The following is a 27621-nucleotide window of genomic DNA, read 5'->3' on the forward strand; positions in this document are numbered from 1 at the left end:
TCTCCTGTTATTAACATCTTCTGTTGCATGTGTGTAGTACATTTTTTGCAACCGATGAACCGATATGGAAATGTTAATATTAACTAAAGTCCATAGTTTAGATTAGGGTTCACTCTTTGTGTTGTATAGTCCTATAGGTTTTGATAAACGATAATATCATGTGTTCACCATTAAAGTATCATACAGAATAGTTCCACTGCCCTCAGAATGCCCTGTGCTCCACCCTGTCAACCCTCCATCCTACTCCTGAACCCCTGGCAACCACTGATCTTTTTACTGTTTCTATAGTTTTGCCTTTTCCGGAATGTCATAATCAGAACCACACAGTACGTAGTTTTTTAGGCTTTCTTTTACTTAGCTGTACGCATTTAAGTTTCCTCCACGTCTTTTTTGGAGCTTAATAGCCCATTGCTTTTTATTACTGAATAATGCTCCATTATATAACACAGGTTGCTTATCCATTTACCTATTGAAAAACATCTTGGTTACTTCCAATTTTGGCAATTAGGAATAAACCCGCTATAAACATCCATGTGCAGGTTTTTGTGTACACACACATTTCCAACTCATTTGGGTACATACCTAAGATCGCAATTGCTGGATTATATGGTAAGCCTATGTTTAGCTTGTCCCTGGGTTGTACAAACTGTTTGTGCTCATCTACCAACCAAAAGGTTGATGGTTCAAACCCACCCAGTGGCACCGCAAAAGAAAGGCCTAGTGGTCTCCTTCTGTAAAGACCACAGCCAAGAAAACCCTATGGAGCTCAGTTCTACTCTGTAAAACATGGGGTCACCATGAGTCAGAATCAACTTGATGGCAATGTTTTTTTGTTGTTGCTAGTTTTGTTGGTTTGTTTTTATATTTAGCTTCATAAGAAACTGCCAGACTGTCCTCCAAAGTGGCAGTGCCATTTTGCATTCCCACCATCAAAAAATGGGAGCTCCTGTTGCTCCACATCCTCTCCAGCTGGTGTTCTCAGTGTCTTGGGTTTTAGCATCTTAGACATTCTAATAGGTGTATGGAGGCCTGGTGGCAAAGTGGTTAAGGGCTCGGCTGCTAACTAAAAAGTCAGCAGTTCAAATCCACCAGCTCACATTGTTGTTTTAATTTGCAATTCTCTAATGACTCCATGGCACTGGGTTTTTTTTGTTTTTTTGTTTTTTTTGTGACATATGATGTTGGGCATCTTCCCATATGCTCATTTTCCATCTGTATATCTTCTTTGGTGAGGTGTCTGTTAGGATCTTTTGTACATTTTGTAATTGGCTGTTTGTTTTCTTATTGTTGAATTTTAAGAGTTCTTTGTATATTTTGGATACAAGTCCTTTATCAGATATGTGTTTTGCAAATATTTTCTCCCACTCAGTAGCTTGACTTTTCATTCTCTTAATAGTGTATTTTGCATAGCAGAAGTTTTTTTAGTTTTAATGAAATCCAACTTAACATTTTTTTAAATGTATTATGCTTTTGATGTTGTATCTAAGAAGTCATTACTAAACTTAAGTTAATCTACATTTTCTCCAGTGTTATCTTCTAGAAGTTGTATAGTTTTGCATCTTATATTTTGGCCTATGATCCACTTTCAGTTAATTTCTGTGAAAGATGTAAGCTGTGTCTAGATTCATTTTTGTGTACGGGGATGTTTAGTTGTCCCAGCACCATTTGTTGAAAAGACTATCCTTTCTCCATTGAATTGCCTTTGCTCCTTTGTCATATATCACTTAGCTATATTTGTGTGGATGTCATTCCTTTTTTACGGCTGAATAGTGTTCCATTTTATGTATATACTTCATTTTGTTCATTCATCTGTTGATGAACATTTGGGTTGTTTCCACATTTGGACTATTCTAACTTTTTTTTTAACTAGTGCTGCTATGAACGTTAACGTTCAAGGGTTGTTTGAATATCTGTTTTTAATTCCTTGGTTGTATACCAAGGAAGGAAACCCTGGTGGCATAGTGTTTAAGTGCTATGGCTGTTAACCAAAGGGTCAGCAGTTCGAATCCTCCAGGCACTCCTTGATCTATGGGGCAGTTCTACTCTGTCCTATAGGGTCACTATGAGTTGGAATCGACTCGACGGCACTGGGTTTGGTTTTTTTGGTTTTATACCAAAGAGTGAAATTGCTGAGTGGTATAGTAATTCTATGTTCACCTTCATCAGGAACTGGCAAATAGTTTCTCCACCATAGATATTTGACAGGCACTTGCTCATGAAGCAAAAACATGGGAAACGACAAGGTTCACAGGTCAACCAATGTTTATCTCACACACACACACATACACAGAGGCTGTTGTCTGCCATTCTTAATGCCTGTGCTGATGAAAAGTCCACTGTGATATAAGTACGTATACCGTACATCATCTCAGCAAAAGATAAAATGAAAAGGATGCTGTTTTTATTCTCTCCCTCACACATGTGGCACTAAACTCAGGCCATCAATGTCTGAGGCCACATACTGACTTTCCCTGCTGTCTAAAGGTCAGCCAAGAGCCAACTCCAGCATCCATCCTTGATTGCTACTAACTGAAGAATAAATTGTATAACATGCTTGTATGGGAGGCTGAATATGTTCCTCAGGGTCATTCTGAACAGTAACCTTCTAGCTCTGCAGAAACTAGGAAGCCAATCCACAGAAAAAAAAAAAAAAAATGGCAGGGGATTATGCAGTAAGAATTGTGGATCAGTGTGTGTCCTCACCTAGAGAGCTTGACCTCTGAGTCCCTGACCAGTTCTAGGGTGAGATGGCAGCAGCTGTGAAGCATACAGAAGAGGAATATGTTGGGGAGCCCCTGAAGGTCTGGTGAAGGTACAAGCAGAACCCTGACTTTGCTGACCCAGGGAGCATCTCAGTCAAAATAAGCATCCTTTGAGTTAATATGTCTGAGGGATTTTCTTTCAGCAAACCTATTCAGCAACCAAAACGAAAAATACACAGTGTGGAAAGAAGAGAATTGGTCAGAAACAAAATGTTGGTTCTCATTTTTAAGCAGCTGGGCCACAGTTGGAGAAAAATCCTGAGTGGATGGATTCAGACCACTCCAGGGGTCACAAATAATACAGCAACCAGATTTATCCAGTAGCCAGAATCACTAAAACATCTCTACCCTTCCCTTCTCCCTCATTTCCTATATGGATTTCTCCCTACTCCATAGATTTCTTAAGAAAGGCAGACGCTCCCTTGAAAAAGATTGTTGACCTCTCATTAAGAAACGCTAAAGGAAGTTGAGTCATCTTAGAATATCTTATTACAATAAAGAACCTTGACTTTGGTTTCCCAAATACAGTTTTGTATATTGGAAGATAAATTTTGAAATATAAATATGTATGGAGATGAAAGATATTGCCTACTGTCTTTCTTGACGTAAACACAAGCTTGCCTTTCTCGAAGAAGAAAGTAGATAAACAGTGGGTTATTGGATCTCAGAATTCACCATCAGAGAGAAATAATTAGAATTAAAGTTGACTATTTAAATCAAGTGCCCTTCCTTTGACTACCAGGCGCTTTATAGGTTCACAGTGAAGGAGCTGGTGCCCAGCTGTTACAATATCAGAAAGTCATTTCACGGGGACCCACCTAGTTTTTCTGGGAATAATGCAGGTGAATGTCAGTGTTTAGGAGCCAAAACTCCATTGTTCTCTTTTGTCAGGGAAAGCCCCAAAACGCAGTCTAGCAATGTGCAAAGTGAGCTTTCTTTCTGAGTCATTCTTTTGCTGGATCCAGGAAGTAAAAGAGAAGGTCATTCCTTCCTGAAAATGTGTGTATGCAATACTTACATCAAACACCAGGAGGCCGCGTGTGTGGAAGGCAGCCGATGACCATATTAATGAGGCACATTTACAAGAAAACACAACGCAGATGGCTGCGCTTGGAACACATAGATCAGCTGCCAGGACCCAGCAATGGACCTTACAGGCTTTGAAGATCTCCCTAGGAGGGCTAAGGACAGAGACCTGACCAGCTTGCCTGAGCTATCACATGGGAGTTACAACTCCATCTCAGGTCTCCTGACCTGCAATCCAGACTTCTTTATGAGAAGGTGCTTGGTTTTTTTTCTTCAAATCTTAGAATATGGGAGGGAGTGTTTGCCTGCATTCCCCCCACAACCCCAAACTGAGTGGAATTGATTCCCTAACCTCCAATGCAAACTCAAGTATTTTTTTTTCTTTTATTGTGTTTTAGGGAGAACTTTACAGAATAAATTAGTACCTCATTCAACAATTTATATACAAATTGTTTTGTGACATTGGCTGCAATCCCCATGATGTGTCAACACTCTCTCCTTGCACACTCCAATTCCCCATTTCCATTCATCCATTATTCCTGTCCCTTTCTGCCTTATCATCATTGCTTTTGAGCAGGTGTTGCCCTTTTGGCCTCATATACGTGACTGAACCAAGAAGCACGTTCCTCACGTGTGTTATTGTTTGTTTTATAGACCTATCTAATCTTGACTGAAGGGTGAACTTCAGGAGTGACTTAAGTTCTGAGTTAAAAGGCAAACTCAAGTATTTTTCATGTGGAGATCCATCTGTAAGAATTCATGTTGATGGGAGGAAAGATCACTTATAACCGTAGCCACCACCTATCGAGGACCTGCTGTGTGCCAAGCTAAATGCTTCACATTGCCATATGCTAGAAAGTAACTATAGATAAGTCTAATGAAAAATGAACAATGTCATTATATTAAACATGTAAAACTGTGCACTACTAAAAACTTTCTCAAAAACCACCACACTCCAGGAAATAGTGCTGTAGTTGAGGCCTCTCGTACATAGATTGTCCTCTCTCTGCTGGAGATATTTCAGTGAACAAGAAGTTCGTTTATAGTAAATCCATAAGGAGTAAATTGAAAAGGACTCCTTTTATAATTCTCAAAAGAGATTCAGAAAGTTAGTCTCAGTGGTTCTGGTAGGCTTTATTTGGCTAGTGATCCCAGCATCCATCTTTTGTGGGCATTGAATGCACCAGATATTATTTAATTTAGTTCAAAACACATCATTTTACAGGTGAAAAAACACAGGCTCAGATAAGTAACTCATCTCCAAACCACGTAGTTAGTAAAACCAAAAAAAAAAAAAAACCTGTTGCCACTGAGTCAATTCTGACTCATAGTGGCCCTCTAGGAGAGTAGAACTGTTCCACAGGGTTTCCAAGGAGCAGCTGTTGGATTTGTACTACAGACCTTTTGGTTAGCAGCCGGGCTCTTAACGACTGCACCACCAGGGCTCCAATGTAGTTAGTAAGGTCAGTATTTAAACCCACAACTATGGAGGCCATGTCCTCTCACCATAGCTGGTGAGCAGACATCCTCAGGAAGGACTGATCTAGCTCTTACTGACCTCCAGGCAACCCCAAACCCTTCCTTTTACAACTGACCACAAAGAGAGTCAAGAGGTTGGGAAGGTTTCGTATTTGGAGACGTGATGGAGTTTCACCTCCAAAGAACAAACCTTGGCTCTCACTGGCTAAAAGCTTCTTATTTTCAAAGACCACTCATTTAAATTAGATTGTAAAAGCCCGGTGGGGGTTAACACAAGCAAACTCATGCTCCACAGTAAAAAACAATCAGATTATTCCAAATACCTAAGAAATAAAAGGGGAACTCACATTTAAGGGACAACAATTAGTAATAACCTTTGAGCAGGACTTCGGCCTGCATTTCCTAATATCTCCAAGCAGAACTTGGTGACTCATGACATGGAGAAAATTCTCTTCCTCAGAAAAGCTCTTCAGATTTTTCTGAATCACTTGAAGAAGCACTTGCTTAACTGGTAACTTAAAAAAAAAAAAAAAAAATGCTTCAAAGCTCATGATTCAAATTAATTTTTAAGTGCAGAAATCAGCCTTCTTGGTCTTCTAGAGATACTAGGTGGTGATTTCTTCTCCAGGTCATGGGAAGACTTTTCCCCTCAACTTGTACATGAAATGCGTGGCAGAAAGGATACTCATCAACTGACCACTATCCCTTAATGGTCATTACTTTATGGTTTTAAAAACTTATCACGAAATATTTCTGATGTACAAAAAACATACAGAAAATAATACAACACATGCTAGAATATCTATCTCTCAGCTTAAACAGTAAAAGTTGACCAACACGTTGGAAGTACTCTGTTTTTCCATCCCACCCTCCTTAGGATTGTCTGTTAAATCTGTGCATGTCTTCAGAGTTTTACCACATTTGTCTGTATACTTAAGCAATATTGAGTATGATTTTGCTCAGTCAAAATTCACATGAAGATTATATAAATGACATTGTTCATAATACATCCTCCTGAAACTTTTTCATTTGGTAATATGCACACGAGAATCATCCATGTTGATGCATATAGACTCATTTATTTATTTTCTCTGTTGTGTAATATGTCACTACATGAGCGTATTACAGTGTAGTTTGCCATTTCCTCGTTAATAAATACTTAGGTTGTTTCCAATTTTTTACTATTATAAACAAAGCTGACATGCACATTCTTGTGCATGCCTTCTTGGGCACATATGTTATATTTTCTCCAGCATATATTTCTAGAAATAAAATTGCTGAGTCATGGGGTATATCCATTTTCATCTTTATTGAACATGGTTAAATCGGTGTTCCCAAATAGTTGCACAAAATTTCCTTCTAACCTGAAAAACATAAGTTCCCGTTTCTCCACACCCTCACCAACACTTAGTACTAAAGAGTTTTCAATGTTTGCCAATCTGATGAGTGTGAAATGGTATCCTACTATTTTTTTTTAATTTGCATTCCCTGATTATAATGTGGTTGAGTTTTTTTTTCATGTATTTATAGGCCATTTAAGTTTTATTCTGGTATGAATTACCTGTTCTTACCCTTTGACCGTTTTTCTATTGGATTGATTTATCTTTTTTTATTGTTGATTTTTTAAATGTTCTCTATGTGTTGTGCGTTCATATCTTGCAAACAACTTGTCCTTGTCTATGGCCTTCTTTTCCTTTTATTTATTTATTTATTTTTGCTGCCCAATCCTGCACCATCACCTTGATTTTTTATCGATCAGACCATTGTGATCATAGCATTTTCAGTCACTGGTTTTTTAGAAGTAGATCGCCAGGTCTTTCTTCCTGGTACATCTTAGTCTGGCAGTACAACAGGAACTTGTTCAGCATCATAGCAACACCCAAGCCCCCACTGACAGACTGCGCATGAAGTGCACTGCCTGGGAATTGAACTTGGGTCTCCTGCATGAAGGCAAGAATTCTACCATTGAACCACCACTGCCCCCATGTTCCTTAGAGGGATGAACGTGATTTCTCTTCCCGGGGCTATCTCCAATCTTAATTCTCCTCAAGTTCTCTTTACTGCCAACCTTAATAGAAGAGAAGGGGTGAAACTAACCATCCTTTGGGGATCTTCAGAAAAAGAAACTCCAAACTGCAAACAATTGAAAATGGTTTACCATTCACAAGGATCTATATAGCCACAATTTGGAGCAAGAATAAAACTACCTTACTCATTAGCACACATTCTTTATCATTGAGTTTTTTGTGATAGCAATGAAGTCAAAACAAAATTAGAAAGGAAACGACCAAATGTTCAATAAGAGGGGATTGGTTCAATAACTCCTGAGACCTAACTCTGTTGGAATGCTCTGTAGACATTCATAACATGATACAGAATATTTAACAACAGGGAGGAATATCTGCAATGCATTGCTAAGCTGCAAAAAAGCAAATTACAATATGAATACTATGCATATGCACATACACATGGCTGGGTAGTTACTACATAAACATAGGGGGAAAACAGGACTGGTGAAGGCCACGTATCAAAACGTCAACAGGATTTATCATTACGTATGACTTAATTGATTTTATTTGCATCCTGTGTTTCATATCATATATCACTTTTTGAAAATTTCTTTCTGAAAAAGAAATTTCTTTTTGAAATAGCTTGCTTCCTTCCTTGCTTCCTTCCTTCCTTCTTTTTTTTTTAATTTGCAGAGATGCCTAACTCTCTACTTGCTTGCCTCTGGCAAATCCCTTCTGCTTTGACTCTCTGAGGTAAATGGTCGTGTCTCAAGCAGAGCAGTGAACTTGTTTTCAGTCACGGAAACCACATCACAGACCACCAGCCGACTGCGGTCTGAGGCTCACAACTTGCACATGCTTCAACCTGTGTTGACACAGCTGCTTTAGCCTTATGTTGGGTGAGAACAGCCCTCTTCCTTTGTTCTGCCGTCTCAGACAGCAGCAGGGTGATTTCCTACAAGCATGCTCTCCACTCACCTGGCCAGGAGGCATGGAAGCAGCTCAACTCTGCTCAGTTGAGAACTGAGCACTCCTGCAGGTTGAAGTCAGGTAGGAAGGGAGAACCTTTAACCTACGCCACCTCTAATATGGGACAGGGTCTTGTGATAATTGGGGAATGAGGAGTTTCATTACAATAATTTTCTAGTTAAAACTCAACCTTTTGCTTTTCATCTCAATTTTAATTTTAAAATTTAAAAAAATTTCAAGTGAAATATTTCTAAAATTATTTTACACTTTCTTGCCTTGGTCAGCAGAGTAATTTAAATCTAGTGAATTTATTCTAAAACCCAACCAATATTCTAAGAAATGCTAATTCTCATGACTTTGCTCTACTCTAAGTGGTGCTAGGTGGGCTTTGGCAGCTCAGTGGTAGAATTCTCACTTTCCATGCCAAAAACCCCAGTTTGATTCCCTGTCAGTGAAGGCTTGTGTGTTAATATGATGCTGAACAGGTTTCAGCAGAACTTCTAGACTAAGATGAACTAGGAAGAAAGATAAACTACTCCCGAAATTTAGCCATTGAAAACCCTATGGATCACAACGCTCTGATCTGCATGCAATCATGGGGATGGCGTAGGATGGGGCAATATCTCAGTTTGTCTGCACCATATGACCCAGAATGCTTGGCCTTCACACTTCTTTTCTACATTCATTGAAGTTTTCCCATCTTCTGTCTTACTGTTAGGGTTAGGGTTAGGGTTAGGGTTAGGGTTAGGGTTAGGGTTAGGGTTAGGGTTAGGGTTAGGGTTAGGGTTAGGGTTAGGGTTAGGGTTAGGGTTAGGGTTAGGGTTAGGGTTAGGGTTAGGGTTAGGGTTAGGGTTAGGGTTAGGGTTAGGGTTAGGGTTAGGGTCAGGATAAGTTTCCTTGGAAACTCTATGTGGCGGTTTCACTCTGTCCCTTAGGGTAGCTATGAGTTAGAATCTACTCAGCAGCAGTGGGTTTGGTTTGGATTTTTTTTTTGCGGGGGGAGGGGTTCCCTTACTGTTAAGAACACACTTCTCTTCGTAAAGTTTCACCTAATGGAAAATAAAAAGTTAAGAAAAAAAAGATAGAGAGATGCAGATTTTCAGCAGGAGTTCTAACCAGAACGAATTGGTTCTCAGCCCTAATCAAAACCCATATAATCTTTGAAATGCAATAATATTGGTTCGTCATTTATGACAAACTTGCCACAGGTATGTAAGGTGTTATTACTAGGAGAAACAGTGTCCAGTATGGGGAGTCACTGTATTTTCTACACGATTTTTCTGTAAACCTAAAACTGCTCTAAAAATAAAGGCAGTTAATTAAAATGTTCAAACAGCATCAAGAAAAAGAACACACTTCACACTCCTTACAAAGAGGAAGTATTATTATTTTTTTTTTGCCACCTTTAAAATCCTCTACTTCTAATATCGTCCTTATAGAGACAACAGAGGAACAACTAATTAATATTATTTTAAAAGTATGAGTGAATAAGCTTAAGTAAAGTCCAGAGTGATGTGGTCAGAATTTTTTTTTTTTAATTTACTGGTTTTTTGGCCGTGCTCTGACTAGTTGAAGTATTGGAGAAATAACCTTCAAACATAAAGTAGTGGCCTATCTTAAGATGTAATTTTTACTGTCATCTTGCTTTTGTTATCTTTCCTTAAATAAAATTTGTGTTCTTCAATGGGGAAAACTATGTCCTGTATTTTTGTATCTTCTGTTCTAAGCAAAGAGCAAAGGCATGGTTAACACTAAGTTAATTGATAATGATTGTAAGAACTCCAAGGCATATGTGCTTAATAATTGTGGAAGCCAGAGACAGAGCCATGAAAAAGAAATAACACAAGAGTACATAAGTCTGTGGCGAAGAATAAAATTAGTAGAAGAAACTGTAATTACTAAAACAACCAAACCCGTTTTGTGAATTTGATTCTGACTCGTGATGACCCCATGTGTGTCAGAGTAGAACTGCACACCATAGGGTTGTCAATGGCTATGACCTTTCAGAAGTTGATGGCCCGGCCGTTCTTTTGAGGTGCATTCAATACCTAAGTTTTGAGTTAGTAGCCAAGAGCTTAACCATTTGCACCACCCCAAAACCAAAACAAACAAAAAACCCATTGCCATCGAGTTGATTGGGACTCATGGCAACCTTATAGGACAGTGTAGAACTGCTCCATAGGGTTTCCAAGGCTGTATATTTTTACGGAAGCAGACTGCCACATCTTTCTCCTGTGGAGCAGTTGGTGGGTTTGAACTGCCAGCTTTTGTTTAGCAGCAGAGTGCTTTAACCACTGTGCCACCAGAGCTCCTTAATTACTAAAACAGTGGTCTTTAAATCATTTAGTTTGGGGAACCCTTAAAAAGAACTTTGAAAGACTACATATTCAGTGACACATTTGTAACTTGACTTCTAGAATGTGCCCAAATAAGTTTAAGGAGTTACAAAGAATGTATTTTTCATTATATTGTAGGTATTGACTTCTAAATCTCAGATTGTTATATGTTGATTTTGAATGTCTCCAGTGGAATCTAGATATGATGGTGATTAGATGCATTCATCATTCATTTTGAACACGGCATCAGGATTGGAGGAAGACTAACAATCTGCAATACGCAGATGACACAACCTTGGTTGCTGAAAGTGAAGAGGCCTTGAAGTACTTACAGATGAAGATCAAAGACTATGGTCTTCAGTATGGATTATACCTCAACATAAAGAAAACATAAATCCTCACAACTGGACCAATAAGCAACACCATGATAAACGGAGAAAAGATTGAAGTTGTCAAGGATTCGGTTTTATTTGGACCCACAATCAACACATGGAGGCAGCAGTCAAGAAATCAAATAACGTACTGCATTGGGCAAATCTGCTCCAAAAGACCTCTTGAAAGTGTTAAAAAGCAAAGACATCACTTTAAAGACTAAGGTGCACCTGATCCAAGCCATGGTGTTTTCAATTGCCTCATACACGTGTAAAACTGGACAATGAATAAGGAAAACTGAAGAATTGATGTCTTTTAATTATGGTGTTGGCAAAGAATATTGAATAAACCATGCACTGCCAGAAGAATGAACAAATCTGTCTTGGAAGAAGTACAGCCAGAATGCTCCTTAGAATCAAGGATGACGAGACTACATCTCATATACTTTGAATATGTTATTAGGAGGGATTAGTCCTTGGAGAATGACATTGTGCTTTGTAAAGTAGAGGGTTTAGCAAAAAAGAGGAAGACCCTCAATGAGATGGATTGACACAGTGGTGCAACAATGGGCTCAAGTGTAACAATAATTGTGAGAATGGTGCAGGGCCTGGCAGTGTTTTGTTCTGTTGTATATAGGGCTGCTATGAGTCAGAACAGACTTGATGGCACCTAATATCAACAACATCATTCACTTAAAAAATACACAAGCAAATCTAAAAAAAAAAAACGACCCACAAGCATGCTCTTCCTGATCTCATATCTATATTCCACTCACTCCACAGAGTCTTACTGGGGTGTGTTTCATTATAGTTATTGCTAGTACATAATTGATAGATAAATATTATCCACAAAGTTTTTTTGGAAAAGTATAGTTAATAAAATGGATGGTACTTTTTTTCAATTTGTTCATGCATTCATGGGTGATTATTACATAGTGCTAGAATGAGATTACATTTAATATCAATTGTAATCCTATTTTTTATTTTGATAGATGTAAGCACTGAATAATGCTGTTTACTTAAATAAGTATATGGGAATGAAATTAGTATTGTCATAGTAATTTGCTCAACTTTCTAAACTCCAACTGAATTACATGTCCAATATTGCATGGATTTTTCTTCAAAAATTATTCTAATGATCCAACAGCTTTCAACTCAGTTAGGCCCTTCTTCAATGTTGAAAGCCAAGAACTACAATCGACTTGCTTGAAAAAAGGTGTGTCAGCAGACAACTGCTGTCTCAACACCAAGTGTTCAAAGTTTACCTTGTTTGGTGCCTCTGAGGTTTTTGCATCCTGGAGCTATGCAGCATATAGAATCCTATATGGGTGAAGTGGGATATGGCCGATTGTGAAGGGGATGTAGGAGAGAAGAAGCAACAATACAGAGACCCATTCACAGGAAGACCACTTGAGGAAAGTGTACAACAAAAGGGGAATTTTTGTTTGGTAAGCTAAGTCCACACTTCTTGGAGTGTCCTTGTATAGTCGCAGCATGAAGATCACAGAACTAAGAAGACTTAGAGAAGGCTTCATGGAGGAGGTAGACATCAGTTGAGCTTGGAGAGTGGACAAGATTTAGATAAGCATGGAAGAGTTGAGTGGACAATCTGGAAAAGGCACAGATCAAGCAAAGTCTTTCACTAGGGTTTCCCAATGGAAGACACTTAAAGAACAGTGGCCTGGGAACACCCACTGCTAAGTGCCCATTGTAATAAGCAATCTGAGCATTCAGTTGACAAGCCTCTAGATCAGAGCTTAAAATCTCCAGTCCTACCAGGCAGGTAGCATAAAGCAAAGAAGCTACTGGAAATATGTCATCGTGTATGGTGGGGTCTGATAGGCACTAGAGAATGTTGTCCTGTCCGAGGGGTCAGCCTCTGCTCAGCAACAGTGGGAAGGCGGACTCACTGTTGCAAGTGTTCCAATTTTTCCAGAGAAACTGCAACTCTGGATTTGAACGTAAACCTTCCACAATGGGCAACAGAACATGTTTGTGGGCTCTATCAGTCCTGTGGGCCACCAAGTTGCTGCCTCTGCTCCAAAGACTCCGAATTTTAAACACAGATCAAAGCCAAAATATCAGAAAGTGTCAGAAGTTGAATTATTCTTCACATAAGGGTAAATGTGTGGAATAAAGTAGATGGACAATTAGTATTTGTTGGCTAAATAAAGGATTAAGTGGTTCCTTTGGTGGAAGCGCCCTAAGGGGCTTTGCCAGGCCCACCTTTACTTCTTTCCAGTAGAGATGTGGCTAAAGGTTCTCTACTCTATGGGCAAAGGAAAGCTTTCTTCCAGGGCACAGCACCATACGCCCTTTTCCTGCAGCTGATTCTGTTTTTCTTCTTTGACTTGGTCAGTAGAAAGGATGGAGCCCTGGTGGCGTAGTGGTTAAGAGCTCAGGCTGCTAACCAAAAAATGTGGGCAGTTCGAATCTACCAGCCGCTCCTTGGAAACGCTATGGGACAGTTTTACCCTGTGCTGTAAGGTTGTGAGTTTGAATTGACTCCATGGCAACGCATTTGAGTTTTTTTTTGTTTTTTTTTTTTAAGTAGAAAGGACAGAAGCAATATTGCCCACCTTCAACAACTCTGTAGGAGCTTGTTATATGCATTTCCTGTACTAACACTAGGAAACCCTGGTGGTATAGCAGTTACGTGCTATGGCTGCTAACCAAGAGGTCGGCAGTTCGAATCTGCCAGGTGCTCCTTGGAAACTCTATGTGGCAGTTCTACTCTGTCCTATAGGGTGGCTATGAGTCAGAATGGACTTGACGGCAGTGGGTGGTACTAACACTGGGGCCCCTGGATGGTGCAAATGGTTAATCTGCTCAGCTGATAACCAAAAGTTTGGTGATTCAAGTCCACCCAGAGGTACCTCAGAAGAAAGGCCTGGCAGTCTACCTCCAAAAAGTTAGCCATTGAAAACCTTAAGGAGCACAGGTCGACTTTGACACACACGGAGTCGCCATGGGTCAGGGTCAACTCAGCAGTAACCGGTTTTTTGGACTTCCTAATTGGTGCAAATAGTTAATGCACTTGGCTGCTAACCAAAAGGTTGGAGGTTTGAGTCCGCCCAGAAAAGCCTTGGAAGAAGAGCCTAGAGATCTACTTCTGAAAAATCAGTCATTACAAACCCCTTGGAGCACAGTTTTACTCTGACACACGTGAAATGCAGTGGCCAGGAACTAGAATCAACTCAGTGGCGACTGGTTTGGTTTTCGGTGTTAACATTTCCATCATCCAGTTGTTTCTTTTTCACTATTACTTGCCCTTCCTTGCGTTTTCTTGTGTGTTTACTTTTTCCTGTTGTATTGAGTGTATTTTGTAAAATCCCTTGAAGCCTTTTTGGAATGAAGCAGAGTAAAAATAAATAAAAACACTAGCTCTGGAGCCTGCCTCTTCCCCTACCAGAGTTTATACCCTGGTGGTGCTTTAGGCCCTGATCCTGCGGGGATGCCACTTAGTAAATGACTGCTTCCGTGTAGCCTGAAGGTATTGGAGCTTCCAAAGGCACAGAATGACAGCCAGGGAGTTGTTAAGCACTAGGAAAATCTGGCCTGCTACGTTATTTGAGATCTATATTTATGTTCATGGCTTACACAGCACCCCAGGGCCCTTTGGGATAAGAGAAGCTGCATGAATCTAAGGAAATATTATTAAATAGATTTATTTGGGGTTGCTAAAGAGTGTGATGCCCTCTGGAGAACCACTGGAGGAGAATGAATTATTTTCTGCTTGTCTTTTTAAGAGTCTCTCATTGAGCCCCTGGTGCCCGCCCTAATAGTTCCAGCTAATCCTGTTGCTATAGTTACAACAATTAATTATATGCTTAACTAGCCTTACTAGTACATTGCGGCAATTCAATTAAAATCTGATTTTATTCTTCCTGTACTGCCTCAGCTTTTTTTCAGCCTCCATCTGAAAACTGCCCATAATGTGGCTAGAAAGGGTCCCAGAGGTTGTTCAGTCCATTTCCCTCTGGCATCTTTGGCTAGAACTTGGTTGGGGGGGACGGGGGCTGTGCCCAGAAATAGACCTTGGTACGAGAGCCAAAACATTTGGGAGATTTGAACTCAACAGCTGAGCAAATCATAAAACTAATACCCAATGGGTGTAAGGCTGGTACGAAGAGTTTTTTTCCTTCTCAATTTTAATAATGTATTTAAATTGAAATGAAGATAGCAGAAATCCTAAATTAGTTGCAGCGCCCAACCACTGGCCTGATATCTAGAGATACTCGAAGTGGGCCCAGCAGCTGTGCCTCATGGTGGAAAGGGCCTCTCCTGGCAGCCTTGGAGACCAGGGGAACTCAAGAAGCAGTGGGATCAACTGAGGCTCAAAAGTGTGCTAAGATTGTCACTTTCTGGGTACCTGGTAGCTGAAAATGCTGGATCAGTCTCTCTCCTGCTGGTCAGAGTAAAAGTCCAACACCTCATTTTACTGTGAGGGAAATAGAGTTGTAGAAAGGTCTTGTTCAAGTTTACATTACTTGTGAGGACAGACCTGGTGGTAAAGCCAATCTGGTGCTAATTTCTCTAATCTAGAAGTTGCAACTTTTTTTCATTTTTTATCACAAAGATTTCCTACCAGTGTAACCGGCACCATGCTTTTCTGACCTCTCAGTCTTCGCATTTTTATTTGTGCCTCTTTTTCAGTTGGCCCCCTAGTAAGGACAGCTATCTTTGATGAATTTCCACTTGCCGGGAACTGTGCTAAGTGATTTTCCTTCAGTATTTGTTTTAAATCTTACAACAACCATTTGCAGATGTGGACACTCAGGCTCTCGGGGCTTACGGACTCGCCAGAGAGCTCTGCACTAGTGGCAGGGCTGTAGGCACCTGGGCTGTCTGGCTGCCCTCTGAGCTGTCACCTGCCAAACTCTCAGCTCCTCTAAAGTAAGTTTTCTGCCCCCACTTCTTTCTTTGGTGGCCTTATCTACTCCCTTGCATCAGCCTCAGAGAAAGGAGTTCCCAATCTACACTCCAGCTCTGACCCTCCTTCACTTGCCAGCAACACACCCATTCCATGCTGTCCTGCTGCTGCTAAAATTCAGTCTTCAAAGCAGCTCACTGTCCCGCTGTCCCTAACTCTGCCTGAGCCCATTCTTCTGACCACTTCACCTCTGTGAAGGGACCCACTGTTCTTTTAGTCACTGAGCCCTGAAGCCTCAGAACTACATTTGATCTTTGGCTCCACATTTCCTTTAACTTCATATAAATAATCAGTCCTTGGGGCCTTGGTGTCCCCTCAGTGTGTTCTCTTACCTTTGCTGGTCGTCTCCTCTCCATGCCCCAAAACAGATGGCTCCTCAGGCCAACACTGAGCCTAAGGGAGGAAGCCACCATTTGCCAAAAGCTAGAGTCTGGGTTCAGCGAGAAATTGCAAGGCACGTGAAGTCCCTCTCCAGCTTTCCTCACTGTCATGATTTTAGGAAGTCACATGCCCTCCTCCATCACTCAGTACTCAGGGCTTCTGTGCCAACCTCAGCACGGAGGTATTTCCACAAGCACTCCTCAGTCCTTACTGGACACTGGCCTCATTCTAAGCAAATTTTTGCAACTCACCTCTATGATCAATATAACCATTCTGTGGCACCCACCGAGACAAGGTGCCCATCTATAACTTGTTCCTAATTCAATGTCAGCACATGGTAGGCATCTAACACATTTAATTTCTAAATTTTAAGTTTGTTGTTGTTGTTAGCTGCCACCAATTTGGCCCTGACTTGTGGTAACCTCATGCACAACAGAACAGAATCCTGCCCAGTCCCCATGGTCAGTTGAGGATTGGACTGTTGCAATCCATGGGATTTTTATTGGCTGATTTCCTGAAGTAGATCACCAGGCCTTTTGTCCTAGTGCATCTTAGTCTGGAAGCTCCACGGAAAGCTATTTAGCACCAGAGCAACGTGCAGACCTCTACTGACAGACGGATGGTAGCTGTGAGTGAGGTTTATTGCCTGTGAATCAAACCCTGGTCTTCTGCATGGAAAGTGAGAATTCTACCACTGAACCAGCACTGACCCAAATTCTAATTTATTTCTTTAAAATGAGATTTTCCTGGACATTGCCCTAATCAAAGAAATGATTCCAAAATGTTTGTGTGTGTGGGTGTGTGTATATGTGCATGTGTGTAGACAGATGGGAAGGGGAAATATTTACATACACACTCATAGAGAGGGTTGAGTTTTATTGTTTATTTGGATTTTCACAATGCCTAACACAATGTAATTTAACAGATAATTATCGAGTGCCTTGTGTCTGAAAGGCACTCTGCTAGGTGCAAATATTATCTACTAGATAAATATTCATTGGCTGAGTAAACGAATACATGAATGAAGTCATCTGTTTATCCTTCCTGGAGACCACAGTGGGCTCTGAGAGCAAAGCAATATTTTTATTATTCATTTATTTGTCCTGCAAATATTTAATGAACATCTCCTATGTGCCAGGCACCGTACTGGACCCTGAGGATACAAAGGTAAACAAAATGGACACAACATTCCTGCTGATGGAGCTCAATGCCCAGTGATGGGGGTAGGTAGTGTGCTGGCTCTGCCTGACACAGTGAAAACCTGAGAACTGGCAATGGGAGACAATCTTGGATCCACCTTGACACTCTTGACTCTCACTGCAGCCCTTCAGTTCACCCACTTATGAAACTATGATTTTAATTCTACTTTGCCATATACGAAACCTGGTGGCGTAGTGGTTAAGAGCTATGGCTACTAACCAATAGGTTGGCAGTTCAAATGCACCAGGTGCTCCTTGGAAACCCTATGGGGTTACTATGAGTCAGAATCGACTCGAAGACAACAGGTTTAGTTGTTTTGTGTTTTAGTTCAGTAACAAAGAGATACTGACAGAAGCCAACAGAATTATCAAATCCACCCAACATAACCCACAAAGGAGGTAACACCAGCCCACCACAACCATGGGTTTCCCTGGGGGTCTGGCTAGCAATCCCTGGAAGGATGGGGAATGTATTTGCTTAGGTAAACCCCAGGATGCTAAGTGCACTCACAGAGTTTTCTTCTGCCATTATAGATGTCACAAAGGAGCTCGGAAATCCACGTCTATTTTTCACTAATTGATGTTACTATATGAACAGTCTTAATCTCTCAATCTCCACTAAAGAGAGGAAAATAGCACGGACAGCTATTTCTTACACAATCACCATGACAACGTTGCCAGTCACAGGGGCTATCTATCTAGGCCAAAGTAGTACAAGACAAGAACGTTGCATGTGCTTGTGTTCCTCCAGGCCACAACAGCCTGGGGATACAAATGGGGTCATGAACAGAGAGCACTGTTTTCCACCTCTGCTCCAGCTGTTGCTGGAGGACTTGCAGTGCCTTCAAATTTCCCCGCAGCCTGTTCCCGGAGTGCCCAGGAAACATCTCAACAGAGGGGAACTCACTCCTCCACCCCAGGCTTTCTCAGGATACTTGTGGGGATATGTCCCATGCTGGTACCTCCTAAAGGCATCAGGTCAGAGATGGAGATGTCCTTCTAACAGCAGCCCACAGGTTTGTTTTGTGGCTGGGACTGTTCTTTGGCTAATGCTTAGTCCAAGGGAGGACCCAGCCCTGTGTCCATCTCTCCTCCTCTCTTTGGGGCATGTTTCACAATCCACACTCCATTTGCTCCTAGGGTCTTAGAAACTGGGTAAGCCCTTCTTTATTTAGCCTTTTTCTCTCTTTGGCCAGAACCCCGATGCTGAGGGGTGCTCCACAACAGGCATTCCTGTCTCCATGCCCATCCCACCTTGGACAAGTCCTTGAGTCAGCCATCCTTATGCACCTCCTTTCTTTGTTTAGTTTGTGGGGGTTTTCTGGGAGGCTCTCCAGTTCTTCACATAATTAAACCCTGGAGAGGCCATCTCCTGGTCCCCCAGACACATTGAACTCTTGGGTGTAAATTTTGACTTTAAGGCAACTAATTTCAGCAGAGCCATGCAGTTGGATGGTTTGAGAAAACTTCCAATTGCTTACTCAACATTTTACAAGGAGGGCTACCCACATGGGTGAAACTAATGTGGATTGGAGGCAGAAGCTGGGTTGGAGGAAAGGTACAGACTGCTGGTCACAAAGTGGGCAACACTGACCGACCACCTTAGAGGCCACAGGCTGTGCTGAGCCCTATCATTTGCAATATTTACTTCACCCAAACGGACATTATTATCCCAATTTTTCATAGGAAACTTGGGGCCCATGAGGTTTAGACACTGGTCCAAATGGCAGAGCTGGTTTTCAGACTTAGTTTTAAAGGATTGCAGCTGTCAGAATGAGGAGAAGGGAGAGACAACAGATTGCAGAAGGCTAACACTGTCAGAAAGAGGAAGCGGATGTGGATAAAACACTAGCTCCCAGAAAGGGCCTGGCTCACTTTTCCCCTGCTGTTTACCTTCGTTGCCCATGTGCATCCCTGGAGGCCTAGAGTTCTCACTGCCAGGCCTAGAAGGTAGTGGGGCATTGGAGCTTCGGCATCCATTCTGGCTTATATACCTCAGTGGCAATCAAGTCCTCCCTTCCTTATCCAGTGAGGAGCCAGGCCAGGAGCCCCACTCACTCCCACCCATCATTCTCTCTTGCAGTGTAGTCTTTGCTTTCTTGCTCATCTCTACCAACATTTTCCTGAACACCTAGAATATCTAGGCTTTTACATAAGACCTTATCCCTGCCTCTGCTAAATTAGATTTGGGGCATACATAGTTTATGACAATAATTGTATTTTTAGGTTTTGGCAGCCATGGAAATAGACCACACAGATCCCCCTTCAAGAAAGGACTCACCACCCAGCTGCAAGGACAGTGGTTAGCTAAGATCCTCTGTCTCCTTCAGGACCCACTTCAGGTTTTGAGCCAAGATTATGCTATTCTTGGTCTGCCTTCAAATGAGAGAAAGAATGAATCAGCAGGAGACTGAGGGCAGTTACCCCAATAAAAAGTCACAATCTCTTACCCAGTTTCTGGAACTGAGCTAGTTGCAGATCCAGATCCTGTTGACTGAAGAGATGTCTTGGTTCCCTAGGGCAATGACCCTGCAACACTACGGCAAAGTCCTTCCGCCCTTAACTTGAGTAACTGTACAAGGAAAAATGACTACATCCAGGCCCAGGTTGACATTGATTCCCAAAGTATCATCATGGACACCAGTTAGAGTGGAAGCTTATATCAAGGTCGGGTAGCAAATGGAGTTCTGGCCAAGGTCCAGCTTACACTATGTCAACTGAATCCGCAAATGTGTATTTGGGGTTGATATACTTGGCAGTTGGCTGACCCTCATATTGAGTCCTTGGCCTGTGGGACAAAAGCTTGCAGAGTGAGGAAGGTCATGTGACCCTGGCCAGGACAATATATTAAATATAGAATCATGCCTCATGGGCGGGGTTGGGGGATTGCAGTTATTGTGTGCTGTTGAGATGATTCCTATTCATAGTGACCCTATAGGACAGAGTAGAACTGCTCCATAGAGTTTCCTAGGCTGAAATCTTTATAGGCACAGATTGCCAGGTCTTTTCCCCCCTGGAGCAGCTTGTGGGTTCAAACCACCGACTTTCCAGTTAGTAGCCGAGCACTTAACTATTATGCCACCAGGGCTCCTTAGCAGGTTTTAGTACTACTCTAAGGGATCCTGGTATGCTGGTTTCTACACATCTCCATTTAATTCACTAGTCTACCTCCTGAAGAACTCATACAGATCCTAGAGAAGGACTTTGGATGACCTCAAGCTCAACCAAGTGGTAGCCTCAGGTATATAATGTGGTCACTGATCTGGCAAATTTATTCTTTCTATCCCATCCAAGAAGTAGGATCAGAAACAATATATATGCACACAGAAGAGAGAAAACAAATATTGTTTATCCTCCAAGGCTATTTTAACTTTCTTATCCTCTATCATAATGTAATCCAAAAAATCTGGACCTTTTGGATATCCCACAGAAAGCCACATTATCCATTACGTCAATGACATCATACTAATTGGGCAAGGTGAGCAAGAGATGGCTAGCACACTGTAGGAGAGAAACCCTGTAAAGATTCAGATAGCTGCAGCTTAGAGAACCACTACGTCTTGCATTCCTTACCACATCAAATACAAAGATATTTTGCTAAATACTATGAAGGGAAATTACAGGATGGCTTATGGACAATAGTAGAGGATTTTATTTAGATTGGAACAACACGGAATTCAATAGATCATATTGGGGATAATTGCCATCTTTACAATACTGTGTTCTAGCCCCCAGATGGAGTCCTGGTGGCACAGTGGTTAAGCACCCAGCTGCTGACCAAAAAGGTCAGTGGTTTGAATCCACAAGCTGCTCCGCAGGACAAAGATGTGTCAGCCTGCTTCTGTGAAGATTTACAATCTTGGAAACCCTATGGGGTAGTTCTACCCTGTCCTATAGAGTCGTTGTGAGTTGGAAATAGACTTGATCACAATTGGTTTAACCCTCAAATATGAAACATCCATCTATGTATTCGGGTCTTCTTTCTCTCAATAATGTTTTATAGTGATTAGTATTGAGGCAATACCGATATTTTGTTAGATTTATTCTTAGGTACTGCAATTTCTTTTGACGCCATTGTAATTGGTATAACTTTTAATTCCATTTTCTATTCGTATGCTGTTGGTATATTGAAATATAACTGATTTTTGTATATTGGCCTTTTATCCAGTTACCTTATAAAAAAATTTACTTATTGATTGTGATAATTTATCTATGAAGCCTTTAGATTTTTACTTACATAATCATGTGGTCTGAGAATAATGCAAATTTGTTTATTTCTTTTTTGATCGTTACACTTTTTATTTATTTTCTTGCCTTACTGCACTAGCTAGACAACCAGTACAATAATGAATAAAAGACCTTATCTCATTTCCAGTCTTTGGGAAGATGCCTTCTATATTGCACCATAAAGTGTAAATTTTTTTTTGGGGGGGGGGCTTCTCATTATCAGCTATAGGAAGTTTCTATTTCTATTTGCTAAACTTTCTTATCAGCAAAGAATAATGGATTTCATCAAATGTTTATTCTCTATCTATTAATATCATCAATCGTCATGTGATTTAGTTCCTTTATTTTTCCAGTATGATGAAGCACATTGATTAAATTTCAAAAGATAGATAAATTTTACATTCTTGGAATAAACCCCAATTCAAAGTAACATATTGTCCTTTTTAAATATTGCTGGATTCCTTTTTATAAGGTTTTATTTAGAATTTTTGTATCTCTGTTTTTTAATAAGACTGGCTTATAATTTTCCTTTCTTGCAAATGTTCTTGTCAGGTTTTAGTATCTAGGTAATGCTGGGTCTCATAAAATGAAATGAAAGTGTTCTACTACTTTCTGGAAAAGTTTGTGTATGATTGGCTTTATTTAGCAGTACATAGAATATTTAATAAAACTGACCATATGCGGGGTCATAAATCAAATCAAATTCTTATAATGTTTGGAAGAATTTATCAGTGAAGCCATCTGGGCCACTTTCTTAATGGGCACTTTGTTAATTACAGATTCAATTTATTTAATAGATGTAAGATTACACAGATTTTTTTTCTTCTTTTCACTTTTGTAAGTTGTGTTTTTCTATGAAATTTCTCATTTCATTTACATTTTAAATTTATTAAAATAAAGTTGGTTACAATACTCTCTCATTACCTTTTTTGTTCATTATGTTAATGTCTGCATAGTCTATGATTTCCTTTCTACATTCCTGATATTGGCAATATGTGTCTTCTCTTTTTCTCTTAATCACTCTTAGTTTTTCAAAGAACCAGCTTTCAGCTCTGTTAATTTTCTCCGTTGTACATTGGTTCTATATATGACTTAGTCCTGCTTTCATAAATATTACCTCCATTCTTCCTTTGGGGGGTTTAACTTGGTGCTCTTTTTAAACTTCTTGATACAGGTACATAGATTTGATCTTCAGCTTATCTTTTTAAATGTATGAACATTTCCCTCTAAGCATGGATTTAACTGCCTCTCACACATTTTACTGTGTCATATTTTCATTTTTATTTAGTTTAAAAAATTCTATAATTTCCATTGTAATTTCTTCTTTGTTCTTGGATTGTTTAGATATATACTGTTCAATTCCCACATATTTGACAGTTTTCTGGTAGACTTTTATTGTTTATTTCTACCTTTATTTAACTGTATAATTTCAATACTTGGACATTTTTTGAGATTTGATTTATTTTTTTTTATACAGTCAGCTTCATTAAATATTCCATATGCTGCTAAAAAATGTGAATTCTGAAGCTAATGTTATACTTGGTTAATTGTGTTGTTCAAATTTTATAAACCCTTAATGATTTGTTTTTGTATTTTTGTTCCATCAGTTAACTGAAGGCAGCATTAAAATCAGCCCAATAGTAAATTTATATATTTCTTCTTTTAATTCTGAAATGTTTGCTTTATTTATTTTGATGTTATATTATTAGCCATATACAAATTGAGAAGTATTAAATCTTTCTGAAAGATTGATCCTTTTATCATTATGAAGTGTCCCTTTCTATCTCCAGGAATATCTCATGTGCCTTAAAGTCTATTTTGTCTGATATGACTATATCAGCTTACTTTTAATTGGTGTTTTCACTTTCAGTCTGTGTGTGTGTCCTTATATCTAAGGTGTTTATTGTTTTATTTTTTTATTCAGTTTGGGAAATTTTGTCTTTTAATTTAAATATTTAGTCCACTTACATTTAATATAATTGCTCACATATTTGGGGTTTTCTCTACTATTACCTACCACACCTGTTCTATGTTTCTTTATGTACCGTTCTTGCAATTTTTTTGAACCCTTAAGTAATTTTAAAAATTATTTTCCTGTTCCTTCTCTTTTACCTTTTAATTATGATTTTTTTTATTTCCCTTAATGGTACACAAAAGATTGCAACACACCTCCTTGACTTGCTAGATTTTAATATAAATCAGTGTTTTGATAACTTCCTCAGTAAAGTAAGAACTTCAGAAACTTTAATTCTGTTACTCCCTCTCATCTTTGCGTAATTTAAAGTATTTGTTCTTCATATTGTTTAAATTGCTTTTGTTCTGTGTAACCAATATTCATTTAGATTTACCCACATATTTAGGTTTTCCATTTGTCTTTATTTCTTGCATTTGCATGTTTTCATCTGAGATAATTTTCTCCTAGGAAATGTTTTTGTATTTTTTTACTATGTGCCTGCAGGCAGTCATTTAAGTTTTGGTTTTTCTGAAAATGTCTTTATTTTTCTTTCATTTTTAAAGGATATTTTCCTGGATATAGAATTCTAGATTGGCGGTTATATTCAGTTATATTCAGCAAGATTTAGCTGGGATTTCAGATTTACCCCAAATCTGCCTTTACTAAGTATTTTCAATTCTAGGGAAACAAAGAAAATAAATTACAATGCAGATAAAGAAACATATACAATGATATGCGTGGATCATTATTCATAATAGTGAAAAACTGGAAGCAACCATGAAATCCAACATTAAGGCAATGGTTAAGTAAATTATTGTAAGTCTGTACAGTGCAATACCATGAAAACATTAAAATAATGTTCACAAAGAATTTCTAGTGAGGAAAAGCATTTATTTTACTATAACAAATGGGAGGAAAAAAAGAAGAAATTTTGATATATTATGTGATTTTTAACAAAGCTATATTAAAAAAAAAAAATTACTGTGGAGTTGATTCTAACTGACAGCCACCCTATAGGACAGAGTAGAACTGCAGCATAGAGTTTCCAAGGAGCACCTGCTGAATTTGAACTGCCAACCTTCGGTTAGCAGCCATAGCACTTAAGCACTATGCCACCAGGGCTTCCAACAAAGTTATATGAATAACAAAACAAACAAACAAAAAACCCTAAAAGAAGATATATAACCCCATTAACAATGTTTATCTATAGGTAATAGGGTTATGGTAGTTATTTTTCTGTAATTGGAATAAATGATTTCCATATGCGATTCACTTTTGTGTTCCATTTCCATTTAAAATTATATATGGGAATAAATGGCAAGAATTATAGCTCAGGAAAAGAACATTCAATTTAAGGGGTTAGAGTTGTCAACTGTTTTCCAAGGAGAGAGAATTTTCCTTGAAAAGAAAACATAGAAATATACCAAAGAGAGCCATTTTTACACTGGCATAAATTGTTCCAAGATTCGAATCACTGAGAAAAACTTGCCTTACACAAGATGTCATAAACACCTGATCTCCTAAACATAAATCTTTGTCTTGGAAATTGTTTCTCATACACATTTTATCTGCACTTAAAAGAATAGTATCCACAATCCTTCATACACGGTACTAGTCACTTCCTAAACCTCATTAAGAGTGGTAATAATGCTTCCCCAACAGGAATTAATTTTATGCTAATATATGTCAGTGAAGCTCACAGCTGCTTCCAGGAAGCAAGGGTTTTGCAAATTAGTTGCTTTCTTATTTAGGGAAGGTGTGGGATGGGCCAGAAGCAAAGGCAATATTGGAACTTGCATAATGTTTTTAGACTTCTTAATTAGCCTAGCAGTCTCGTTTTATCATTTCATCAGAAGATGATTTGGGGCTTAAGCATTCCTGAGGTCATCAATTCTGACTCAGCTGATTAACTCTGGGCTTGTCAGAAGATTGGAAAGGTCGAGGAAACAGTGTCTAATCTATCTCCTAAAGCTAAAATTATTTTCACAAAAATTTAAGTGATATTCCAGCCCCTGGAGGAAAGAGGTTAGGAATTAGGCGGACCTCTACTCGAAACCTTGGTCTCTGCTCCCTTGCTAGGTGGCCTTGGGAAAAGAGCTAATCTTTGTGAACTTTAGTTTCCGTCTCTAAAAAATGGAAATAAAAATGCCTGTCCACATAAGGAGAGACAAGACAATTGTCATGGGTTGAATCGTGTCCTCCAAAAATATTTGCCAACTTGATTAGGCCATGATTCCCAATATTGTATGATTGTCCTCATTTTGTGATTGTAATTTTATGTTAAAGAGGATTAGGGTGGGATTGTAACACCCGTAGAAATGTCACATCCCTGATCCAATGTAAAAAGAGCTTCCTGCACCACCTTTTATCTTACAAGAGATAAAAGGAAAGGGAAGCAAGCAGAGAGCAGGGATCTCATACCACCAAAAAAGAAGCACCAGGAGCAGAGTGTGTCCTTTGGATCCAGGGTTCCTGCGCGGAGAATCTCCTAGCCTAGGAGAAGATTGACAAGAAGAACCTTCCTCCAGAGCCCACAGAGAGAGGAAGCCTTGCTCTGGAGCTGAAGCCCTGAATTTAGACTTCTAGCCTACTAGACTGTGAGGAAATAAATTTCTCTTTGTTAAGGCCACCCGCTTGTGGTATTTCTGGTATAGCGGCACTAGATGACTAAGACAACAATGAATTATTGAACCTCCACTGTGTGCTGAGCATAAAGCATAATGCTCAGCACACAGAGGAGGTTCAATAATTTTTTATCTTCTTAAATCTTCCTTCCTTCCATATTGACTGAAAAATCTTGCCTATTGGTAAGGACTAAGATTTAACTTCTAAAAGAGATGGGCATTTTTATGCTTCATTTTTGGATATGATACTCACGTGGGAAGTCAGCTATAGGGTGGAAATGGTAGAGTGAGGCAGACGCAATGGATATTCAAGATTTAAGCAAAGCCCAGAAATCAAAAAAGCAGTCCTACTGAAGAGTTGGTAAAAATTAGTTTTATTTATTCATATAGCTAACATTTATTGATCACCTAGTATGTTATGGACACAGAGTTTGATACAGACGATACAGTGGGCGTTATTTTTTCAGAGAGCTTACACTCTTGTGGGAGTATTAGGGGTGGAGACAGGATGGTAAGGGCTGTCATGTAGGAAGATCTGGGGCACAAGGGAAAGCCCTTCATGCTCCCTACTGTAGGATAGTCCTGAGTTAGCTCTCTTTCCACACCTGTAGACACCTGTGAACCTGGAAAAGCCTGGCTGGGTGGGGCGGCACCAGCATGGCCTTGTACAGGGCAGACAGTATGTGTTTCATTCTGTCATAATCCCATTCTTTGGGAAGGGAACGGTGTTACCACAGATTGGCGAGTTAGAGCCACCTGCCACAAACAGCGAATTCTTGAAACAGGGATGAGGTGCGTAGCAAGAACTTTATTACAAATTGATATATAGGAGACAGAGGGGAATGATCTCCTTTTAAACCTGTCTCAAGAAACTGGAGGCTAGCTGGGGTTTTATAGGGAAAATGGTACATAGGTTTTAGAAACTTGTGGAATGTCCATCCTCCTGTGTGGCTTTTGTGGTCACGTCTCAAACATGTTGATTTTTCTTGCCATTATCCCATCATCCCTGGGGGTGATGGGCACCATCCTGGTGAACATCGTCCTATTTGACAGGCTTAGATCGATATCACTTGGTTTTCCATGGTCTTAGGGGAAACACTGGTCAACTTTTAACTTTTAGAGGAACAGCAAGTCATACTTAGAAATAGGCTAGGGAAGGGGAAAAAAATGGGGCAGATACTGTTCAAGATATGGCTGAACCTCCTGTTCCAATGATTCTTCCCTTCCCTCAAGACATGGACAATCATTACAGAAGTGCACAGCTATAACAGCTCACCCCACACTTACTAATTGCTGGATAGTCATTGAGGTCAGCAGCCTTTCTTAAGGAAGACATATTCCCTAGGAAAGG

At 39.7% G+C, this 27621-nt stretch overlaps 1 long non-coding RNA gene across 1 annotated transcript; it reads left to right on the forward strand.

The window, feature by feature from the left end:
- Positions 1-8247: 8247 nt before the first annotated feature.
- Positions 8248-21380, forward strand: LOC126088029 (uncharacterized). The gene is made up of 3 exons (XR_007519922.1): positions 8248-8326; positions 17405-17433; positions 21194-21380. It is a non-coding gene; the product is annotated as an uncharacterized LOC126088029 (long non-coding RNA).
- The last annotated feature ends 6241 nt before the right edge of the window (positions 21381-27621 follow it).

The sequence above is a fragment of the Elephas maximus genome, chromosome 13 (genome assembly GCF_024166365.1).
Source record: "Elephas maximus indicus isolate mEleMax1 chromosome 13, mEleMax1 primary haplotype, whole genome shotgun sequence".
NCBI lineage: Eukaryota > Metazoa > Chordata > Mammalia > Proboscidea > Elephantidae > Elephas > Elephas maximus.